Source organism: Spodoptera frugiperda, chromosome 30 (genome assembly GCF_023101765.2).
Source record: "Spodoptera frugiperda isolate SF20-4 chromosome 30, AGI-APGP_CSIRO_Sfru_2.0, whole genome shotgun sequence".
NCBI lineage: Eukaryota > Metazoa > Arthropoda > Insecta > Lepidoptera > Noctuidae > Spodoptera > Spodoptera frugiperda.
Genome location: NC_064241.1, coordinates 6,633,078 through 6,644,613, shown reverse-complemented (window position 1 = coordinate 6,644,613; position 11,536 = coordinate 6,633,078).

The following is an 11,536-nucleotide window of genomic DNA, read 5'->3' as shown; positions in this document are numbered from 1 at the left end:
AGGTTTAGGTTAGGTTTAGGTTAGGTTTAGGTTAGGTTTAGGTTAGGTTTAGGTTAGGTTTAGGTTAGGTTTAGGTTAAAATGATGAAAATAACAATGAACAAAACAAAGTTTATTGATTCCGAAAATGTACGCAAAATATTTGTTAAATACATTGTTATTGGTTCTCCATTTTTCGTGCCATAATAAAAATCTTTTTTTTTATAATAAATGCTTAATGGTCAAGTAGTAAGTTTTTCGTCTTGGCCAAAATTATACTAAGCGTGGGGAATGTCCTTTAGCTTAGATGCCAAATCTTCACTTAAACGGCAATAAGACAAGTATAAGCAGACGTTTCCACGTAAAAACAATTCAAGTTGAAACGAAGCAGAAATCTTTCAAAAGGTAATTATTACGGCTTTGTCGTTGGTAGTACGAATGGAATTATTTTGTAAATACCATTTTCACGGCTGTTATATTATTATTTCTTAGACTTATCTGTCTTTATTCTTTTACTTAGATTTAAATAGGCAGCTGAATAAGGTAATTTGTAATTATATTTGGTTATTAATAGGTTTACCCCTATTAGGTACCACGGGACCAGACCAGAAACCAAAAAACCAGAAGAAAGAAGAATCTAATATATGTCTATATCTACCTAACTCCTTCGGCGATAAGTTCGTGTGGTTAAATCCGGTCGTTCTGTTTCACTCGAACATTCCCGACTAGTTTCGAGCTAAACTTCGCGTAGCATAGCTCATGTACTAAGGACTCCGGTTGAGCTCTAAACTAGTCAGACTTACTCGTGATAACGCGTTCATTTAACATCGCGATAGTTATTATACTAAAATAAGTAACATATTAAGTTTGTAACTAACAGTACGACTTTAACCTCTTGTATGCCGTATATAAGACAACAATAGAAAATACATTGTGTCTCGCGTGGATCCACGTTCCAAACATTCGAAGGGTTAAAAATAAAAACATGTTATAATAACAACTCGTATTTATTTCAACATTAACATAATAGCCAAAATATGACGTCATTATCACTCCATAATCATCGCCATACAGTTCTAAATACCCTTATCTATATCACATTAGCAGGACTAAACCTATACTTTAACAGACACATAAAATATTACTTAAAATAATTTTGTGAATCGAAATACAAACAATGTCCTGATTGTGGATGATAAGGCTTCCGTAATAACACTCCTTTTATACAAGTCTGCTATTACCATTCATAAAGATTACGTATCAACAGTTAGGTTATCTGTAGATTCCACCCATACAATATAAATGAACTACTAAAAATAGAAATAGAATAAAAGACTACCTACAATAACAAACACGAAGCTATTTTTTTAAATCATCCAAAGTCTTCTCTTGCTCAGGGTTAGGCGAGCGGGAGAGTCAGACTTCTATTGACTAAAAAAAACACCCCATTTTTAATCCTGCTTTTCGAGCCGGACGGAGACCCGGTAATCCGCTAGGCAGTCCGCAGTTGCAAACTATCTTGAATTGTCTACGTATTTTGAAAATTTCTATAATTTTAATGGCTACTAGATAACCTTTTATATCTAGAGAAAAGTGGTTCTTTTTCTAAATCCTTTAAGGGATATATGTACTACAAACCTACGAACCTATTGTTATGTTAATAGAAACTTCCCAATTTTGGAAACATCACAAACATTTTTCGAAATCAGTAGTCAAGTCCAGAACACGTGTAACCTTTGCCAAGGATAGAAAGTTTATTAAATGAGCACGTGTATGTATCTAGGATTTATACTGACCCAACATAAGTCCAGGGATTTTATTTTTTTCGAACCAAATTTTTTTATAGGGACATCTCTTGGAAATCGAGGTACTTTCGCACGATTTATGTGACATAAGAAAGTTCAAGTTATAGTTAGTACAATTAGATGCTTATTTTAAAGTCGTGTTTCTCTTTTAACTTCTGGTGGACAGACAGACAAGTAGACTCAACGACATTAGAGTAGAGCTTCCTGATGGCTTTTCAAAATAAATTCTCAGTCGTTCTCTTTATTACCGAAGGTCGTGTCTGGTGCACGCATCACTTGATGTACGACCTTCCTTAAGCGCCCCTGTCCTCTGCAGTCTTTATAGTTTGTGGAACTGTCAGGCCAATGAGGATTTTTACAGCATCTTGCCCACGGGTTGCTGAGCGATCGCAAGGTCTTTTTCCGGTAACCTGACCAACAACTACCAGCTACTCCAGATTATCGGTGGTCCTACGTTAAAATAAAATAAGTAGATAGAAACACTTGCTTAAATTTTATGAAGCAACGTCACGCCTTTTATTCCTAAAGGGATAGGTAGAGGTGCACATTACGGCACGTAATGCCACTGTACAATGTACACCCACTTTCACAATGTACTTTGTAAGTCCCATGTCATAGGCGGTGAGCCTATTGCCATAGACTGGGTACTTTGCCAGACTCTGTGCTACTACTGATAAATTTTCGAAAATCCGAAAAAAACCCAGTAATACTTCGCCCGACCCGGGAATAGAACCCGAGACTTACCACCACTCGGCCAACGAGGCAGTGCTTAAATTTACTAGACAAGAATTTCCGAGAGCAAACTATTATAGTGTTAGTTTTGCATTACTCTCTCGCAACCGCAGTAGAGCTAAGCATCATACTTCAAAAAATATTCTAGTAAATTCTTGTTGGAAAATAGCGCAGTCCCGTTTTAATAAATGTTGCTATAAGATGAATATAAAAATGTAAACCAAACGATGATACACATAAAATAATGAAACTCTAGGCTCAATAAAACATAATTAAGCACCAATATTTTTTTATAATATAATCCGGCAAACGAGCAGATGGATCACCTGATGGTAAGCAATCGCCACCGCCCATGGACATCCGAAACACCAGAAACGTTACAAGTGCGGGTTGTTGGGGAATCGGGAATTGGGAAGGGGGGTAATTGGGCCTCCGGTAACCTCACTTATACAACGAAACACAACGTAAGCGTTGTTTCACGACGGTTTTCTGTAAGGCCGTGATATCACTCCAGTCGAGCCGGCCTATTCATGGCGAAGCATGGCTCTCCTACACTTACAAATAACTAACTTACAAGCATACTTACAAACATAAAGAAAAGGAAAACCATAAATGGTTGTACCTAGTTAGAGGTCCACAATTTTGTACTACAAAATGTTCAGTCATGAATGCCTATAAAACGAACGAGGTCCCATTCCAAGGGCCAATCCATCATCTATAAACCAAAGTCACAGTGTGATGGAAGGACACGTAATGAAAGTGACCCTTCCTCAAAGTTTACTCATCACCCGTCATGTTATTAGTGCTAAAGTAGTCGACCTAAGATAAACCAGTTTATCATGAACTCGTTTGATATGACATTACTACGCGTCCGACGGTCAGTTTATACTGGTTTTATATAGCTTGACGTGTACAAGCGTAAGTGTACCCAATGTCAAAATCTCTAAGGTATAAAATAACATTTCCAGGTCAAGGACAGTAGTGTTTGGGAACTGTTGTCGTTGAATTTGTGTATTGTAATTTATATCATTATATTATTATGTTTGTTCTTTACATAATCACGGGACCACAGGGTCCCGGACCTTTGGAAGGCGTACGAGGGGCCGAAGCCAACTCGCAGAGGCCCGTTGAACAATTTTAATCTAAATGTAAGGGGACATCAGCCGGCGATTATCCCTGTATGCACTATGGAAGTACACCAAAGGACAATCCCCGGTTGATGCAGGACTATTGTGAGATATGGTAAAAGGAAATGATAGGGATATGGGTGTGGGTGGCTGTGGAATAGTTAACCGGTTAACTATGGGGACTATGGCCCCTGCCCCTGACCAATATTGAAAAATACGGATAAACAGGCAGGGGGTGACTCGCAAACTCAATAGTGGGCCCCGGAAACGGCCGCTAGCATGTAGCGACAAGGGAAGCAACATCCGTTGAGCTGCTTGAGGAAGGGGAGGCATCCCACGGCTATCAGAGCAATCCCGGAAGTACGGTCAAGACCCCTACCAGCATCTTACTGGGATACGTCCTTCCCCCAAGTGGAGCTGAAGGCAACTCCACTCTTGCGAACCTCTACTCAAACCAGCCGATTAAGGCAAGAGTGAGGTAGGAGAGGCCACTCCGGATAGTCACGAGTACTAACCGGAGTTAAAAAATAGGGCCTCTCCCGGAAGTCAGGTCCGTGGGGTCGCCACTGCCCAACAGCTCGCCACAAGCTGCCTTGCGGACTCATTATATTTATTATTTTAATTTAGTAAAACCTCTGACTGAAGTGATTGCCTACAATTCATGCGCAAAAACCAATCAGATTAATATTGGCTTCATATCCGCGCATTTACCTATGGACTATAAATAATACGCACACCTAGATAGTAGTAGATAGTACAACTATCAATTAGTATAATTATTAAGCCTAAGTATCACATCAACATATCAACAGCCTATAAGTGGTCCACTGTAAACCAAAGGCCTCTTTTCAAACCGAGAAAGTATTGAGCATTAATCACCACGCTTGCCCAATGCGGATTGGCGATTTCAAACTGTTTAATTAGAAATTGTAAGTCCAGGTTTCCTGACATTGTTTTCCTTCACCGTTTATCAGTGGTGTCTGCGTACTATTCTATTGCTAATTATAAACATATATCCTATGCCTATTTTATCCAGGTAATGTAAGCTATACAAATGACCACAAACCCAGTATTTATGAGACCCATAACGTGTTGCTCTGGTCCATTGCTCTGCGGTTAACCAGAACAACTGAAATGGCTTTTAACCTAAATGTAACTGTTTCAGGATACATGATAGCTGTAGAACCCTAATGTGCACGAACGGTAGGCACGAAACCTAAATTTATGACACCCATTCACTAAGTAGCGTGCTGGAAGAAACGTGAAACCTTATGAGTAGTCTAACATGCCTAATTTAGCAGATCAATTAAGTAAAAAAAAAGTAATTAGGTGATAATTAATCACCATTTAAACCTTATTCTTATGTAGAGAAGGCTCTTTTTCCAGCAGTAGCATGCCACAGGTTGTTGATGATATAAATAACTATCTAATCACGATGTTGATAGTCTTAAATAAAATAATTTTCATTGTAGTTTATATCGAACACCTCAGATAGCCAATAAGGTAAGGTTAGGTTCTTAACTATTAAATGATCTTACATTTTAGTAGTCTAAAATGTATGACAAGGGCACGGACCATAAGTAGAGAACTAACATAAATAGAATTAAAAATAAATATAACTACTACTAAAACAATACGAATTTGAAACGGAACCTACTCTTCATAAATCCAAGATACAATAAGTGTTGAGGAAGGTTAAGATTGAAATGAAACTAAGAGGTAAACGTTGTCCCGACCTCGGTAACAAACTGAAAATAAGCCAATAATGAGAAGTACGTACTTACTTTCTACCTAAAAATAAAACAACAAACACAAACGGAATATCATAATTTCCTTTCTCGGCTTTCGTAAATAACGCGAGCAATAAATAAAATTATTCGAGCCATTTATACGAGGATTTGGTTAATTAATTCTTGATCGTGATTTGCGATTATTTATCCCAAAATATTGTCCTGTTTATAAGGAAGCGCGTAGGGTATTTAAATTAAATTGTGACATAAAAAAATATTGCGAAGGACGACTACAATATTGCGCGCTACGAAACACGCGTTACAAACTACGCGTTACAAACTACGAACTACGCGCTACGGGCTATGGCCGTAGTATGTCACCTCGATTTAACTGTAAAATTAAGGCATAGATATTATAAATTTAAAGCTTTTCATGAAATTTTAGATACGGAAACCTTGGCTATTTTCATCATATCAGCCACAAGACGTCCACTGCTGAACTAACCCTAACTACCTATACTAAGAACCTTTAGGCAGTGCGAGTTATAATAATTAACTATGAGCTCGTCTTAGTAAAAATTTACACGAAAATGTTTTAGTGGGATGATTAAGTACATGTGCTAGAAAACAAATCGGTTCAGTCAAAAGTGCAATAAAATTCTACTTTTCGACAAAGTAATCATCTAATGCAACCATTATCTGTACTACATTTCTTAGTGTGGGCGTTAGTTATTTTAAGATCATATTAAAATAAACCTTAAAGCGTGGGTTCAAATTATAATTTATGCTTGGGATAATTATGTTGTTGGTGGCGGGATTTTGTTCGCTAATTTATTTTATCCGCCATAGAAAGGCCAACCGACTCGGGTAGCGAATACAAGATTTGTTTAGATACGAAACAGTTACAGCGAACTTGAGTTTTTGAACTTCTATGTATTTATGTCGGAATATTATTCAAACTCTTACAACAATTTTGTGGGGCCTAGAGGTTTATAAAATACCTGACCTTTAAGAGTTGGTGGATTAAACACAAAATAACCAACAATACCCAGAACATAAACACTCTAGATTGTTCCAAAGTAATGAAAGGCAAATCTGGGAGAGCCATACTTCGGCACGAATAGGCCGGCTCGACCGGAGTAATACCACGACCTCACAGAAAACCGACGTGAAACAACGCTTGCGTTGTGTGAATGTAGTTACTAGAAGCCCAATTATCTCCCTTCCCAATCCCCTTTCCCCAACAACCCTTGAATTCCTAACCCCCAAAAGGCCGGTAACGCACTTGTAACGCCTCTGATAGTAAGCGATTGCTTACCATCAGGTGATACGAAAGCTAGTTTACCGGCTTATACCATAAAAAAAATAGGCGGAAAAAAGAGAAAGTCACGTGCGAACTCCTTTAGCTTCCTCACCGTCCATAAATCCACTCATTAGTAGTCTCTCAGTCACCCACATGCCGTGGTCACGAGCACACGCATCTGACCTTTTTGAAACACGTCACTAATGACGTCAGTATGTCCTTGTACGACCTCCTTTTAGATCATTTCCACTGAAATCCATTTATTATTAAAGGTATGTTAAATCGTTTCAGAGAATGAATGAATTTCGGTTAATCTAGTACTTAATAGTTTTACTTAATCGAACTTAAAGTCCTATTAAGTTTTGGTGTTCGTTTATAAGTTGATGTTATTAGTAGGTACAAGAATGCAACGATGAACAGGTGATTAGATGTCACCTTAAATAACTCTAAGCGGCATGCCAATTATTACTCACCTTTTTAACAATTAGGTACTTCCAAAAAAAACCACCACTATGAATACCCAGTCGGTGGCCTGGGTGGTTATTATAACAACTTCTTTCACATAGGTACCTATTTATTCAGAGACAAATACATTTAGGTAAGAGACCTTTTCACATACAGACTTAACAAGTCATTATTCTGTAATTATTTTTAAGTTACTGTATTTTAGTTGTTTTATTGAGTTGCTTCCATGTAACAATTTTTTGTCGAGAACTTAAAGTTAAGCAAATTTCTTCAAAAACATTTTCATGTAACATGTCAGAGAAACAAGTTTTGCGTTGTTAAAAAGTTTTCATCTGGAGTAAAATATGTTTTTCTTAGGTACAGCCTTAGGGCCTTAAAAGTGCCTGGTAGTAGTGTAATAAAGAACGAACGAACCAAAATAGGTACAAACACATTTTATTTCATCAAAAGAGTAAAAATACATTCAATCTGTTGCAAATCTATGAATAATGAGACGTCCGGAAAACGAGTTCAACGTACGCAAAGAAAAACAAAGCATGACCGCATGACCACACTAATCCGCTTACTTAATTGATAGTAAACAAAGACTAGGGGGCGACACATACATCCCACTTACTGACGTAAAACCACGATTTGGAAGAAGTCTATTAATTATCTGCACAATTCCTCGCACATCAAACTACCCTTTATATCCAAATATCACCAAAAGATTTTCAACTTTAAGACAACATTACTAAGACAGAAAATCTATTCACGTAGTTTAAAAGATTTGAGAACGTTCCTCTACTGGTGTCCGTATATTTATAACCGCTAAAGAATGGTTATCATGTAGCCCTTAACCAAAACACATAAACTGAGATAAACCTGCAATTATTTTTGTTTTGGATGGGATAAGAGGGACACTGAAGTGTGGTCCTGCAGTGTTACTGAAAGTTACTTAGGTGCTAACAAAGAGAGCTAATGAGATATGACATCTAGTCCTACGGGTGTCGTATGAGCCGGTTACAGGACTACACATTAGAGTGCTAGACCAGAGAGCAGCATACTCTGATAAACTTGAACCTTTTATACTGAGATCTCCCATCCCCACGTGGAGATTATGCCCGCTTAGGTACTTAAACTAGACAGACAAGACAATGTAATGTGTTTTATGTATGTGTGCTATAAAGTCTAAAATAAATAAAAAATAGAGAGGAGGTCCAGCAGTGTACTGTCAGGGGGGTTTTAAGTGTGGGAGAGCCATGTTACGCCACGAATGGGCCGGCTCGACCGGAGTTATACCACGGACTCCCAGAAAACCGACCGTCAAACAACGCTGGCGTTGAGGTTACTGGAGGCCCAATTCCCAATCTTCCCGATCCCCGATTCCCCAACAACCCTTATATTCCTAACCCCCAAAAGGCTGGCAACGCACTTGTGACGCCTCTGGTGTTTCGGGTGTCCATGGGTGGCGGCGATTACTTGCCATCAGGTGATCCATCTGCTCGTTTACCGGCTTATACCATAAAAAGGGGACTGTGATAATGAGTTATAGATTTCATGTTAATAGGTAAGTAGTTCAAGTTTCGCGGTTGAAAACGACGCGCATCGGTGATCAACTGTAACGTTATCCGATTTTAATTGACGTTCAAACGAGAACTAACTTTATAGTAACTGGATCCCGATAACCGCAAATATAAAGTTTGTTTTTAACAACTTTCCGTGTTATTTAACAGCGATGTAACGTAAGAAATATCGTCATAAAGGTTGGACCTTTTTTTTGAGGGGTGAAAATCACCCAATGTCTTCTCCCGCTATGAGCGAGGCGCAAGGGAGTGCCAGACTTACTGACTAAAAACCACCCCGTTCCTACTCCTGCTTTTCGAGCCGGAGCTCCAGTAACCCGCTAGGCAGTCCACAGCTCCGGGTCGCCACCAGCCCTACTGGGCTAGAGGTTGGTCCTACTTACTAAAATTGTATTATAAGTACCTATTTTTTTATTTTTCTATACCTAGACATTTTTGATGACATTACTGTAAAAAAATAGTTTCATGTTTTTCATAGAATCTTTATTAACAAGATCATATTCAGCAAGATCTAAAAGCTTATTTTACCTTCAAAGCCACAATATCAAATTTATTCACTGAAAAGCTTCAATGACATCGTCGCGTCACCATTTTCTACAGTAAATACCCACTACACAAATAATTAATACTCGACACTTCATAACAATCTCGCTGATAAATGGTTCTGATGACCCAATTTTGGTCGGATATGAAAATACCACCGATCTAAGTACTTATAGTAGGTAAGTGACAAAATTGATTCTGTTATAACCTCTATTCAGTTTTCGTGTTTCATTGATGTCTATGAACTTCCTTCTTCAACTTAGATATTACTTTTTTTAATCCGTTTGTAGCATTATATAAAATATAAGAATTTATAGTTTTCAGTTATAATTTAAAGATAACCCTTTAGGTAGGCTTAGTCAAGGGAGATTATAGAGGGTAAGTTAACAACTTGGACGGTTTGCGTTTTTACACTAAACGTATTGTTATAGCCAGCATAGGACACTTCATAACAGTTTACACACACGGACTAGTTATTTATTCAGAATATATCTAACCTACCATTGGTTTTGCTCTCTCGGTAGAATATCTATATTCTTTGGTTTTGCTTCACCAATACACCTATGAAATAATTGCATACCGTGCATTAAGTCTCTTATCGTCAACGGTAAGTAATGAAGAGTTCCATTAAGAATTCTCAAGGAGATTCCGAGATGTGGCCCTCAAAGACAAACTTTCTTCAACTTTGTCGTAACAGGGGTACGAACATGCTGCATACGATACGAGTATGCTGTCACGAATTTAACGTTAATATTATGAATACATGTAAGATAGGGTTTTATATGAAACAAGGTGACAAAGCAAGTTTAGTTTAGTTTTTTTTTTTATTTACACAAGAACTTTAGGCCTCAAAGTGAAGAATAATAACTTACCTAATAAATATAATAAATCGACACCAGCAATTTATACTGCGCTAACTCAAAAAGCGTACTTTACAGTAGAGGCGTTTAAAGGGAAAAACGTGATAACTTTTACATTAATTAAGATACTTTTTTGAAATTTGGTATGATTAATATTTAATTTATTCATTGTAATATCTCATATTTATATTTCCTTAATTATTTCTATTTTTTGATTTAGCGCAAGTTAGCCGTATATAAACGTAATTCATCAAAAAAATGTTACATCTTATACACGTCTAACTAATGTTAGCGTAGTGTAGTACGGGAGGTCGTAGTGCATGATCAATCATCTGATGCATATTTCAATATTTCATAAAGAACATGTACTTACGTACAAAAAGAATAGTCAGCGTACCATTAATAAACTAATTAATACGTTAACACATAAGTATTTACTATGTAAAAGTCGCTAAGTCGTTCATTTTACAAACGAACAAGTATACACACGAACGCACTAAACTACGCTAAGTATGAGTAGTGCAGTGTTGCACTGACTTTGACCTTAGTGATCCCCGCGCATACTCCGCTAATAATAGTTGGCGTAATATAAATCGAGTGATTTCAAAAAGTACCTTTACTTAGCGTTTTATAAGATTTGTAACTTTCTTATTTTTGCATATTTCTTCTCAATTTTTTTATGACGTATGTAAACACACATTTTAAGCAACTTGGCATAAAAATTTTTTTTTCCAAATTTCGAGTTAGCGTAGTATAAATTGCTGGTGTCGAAATGATGGTGATCGGAACAAGCAGATGTTTAGTTGTTTTTACGCCAGGTTGAATCGAGAATCAATGTGATTCTCGTCAATAAAAGCATAGTGAATTAAAAAAAACGGTTACAGCAATTTAACAAGAAAAATGAAAATTAGTAAGATAGTTTAACTTACTGTTTTTGTGATTTGATACTTACCACTAGCGCCATCTACTTTAACATCTTTGCTTTTACATCTTACATCGCACTTTAGTAGGGGTAGGACGCAGATACCAGACGAGACCATTGACAACATTGTCTCAATAATACGCTTACTGAAATCCAGAGGGCGTATCAGGAACAAGAATAAGAATGTGAACCACCACAATTATAAGATTTATAAAGAATACTAAGTTTTCATTAAACGTGATCAAATGAAAAAGCTAGACTAGAACACACTGAAGTAATTTCTGATCTGCTACCCTTGGGTGCTCAGAGTCTAAAGATAGACTCATGAATCTCCTAAACATTTCCTATCTTTCAAACGCAGGAATTGACTACCACAGTCTGTTGATGTTGATGTGATACTATACCTTTAATGAAAAATATTTGTTATCACATTACTAGCTACTGCTGCGCGGTTTCAACCATTCTATACGGTTCCTATTGATAGTAGCGTAATGTTTATTTGTCTA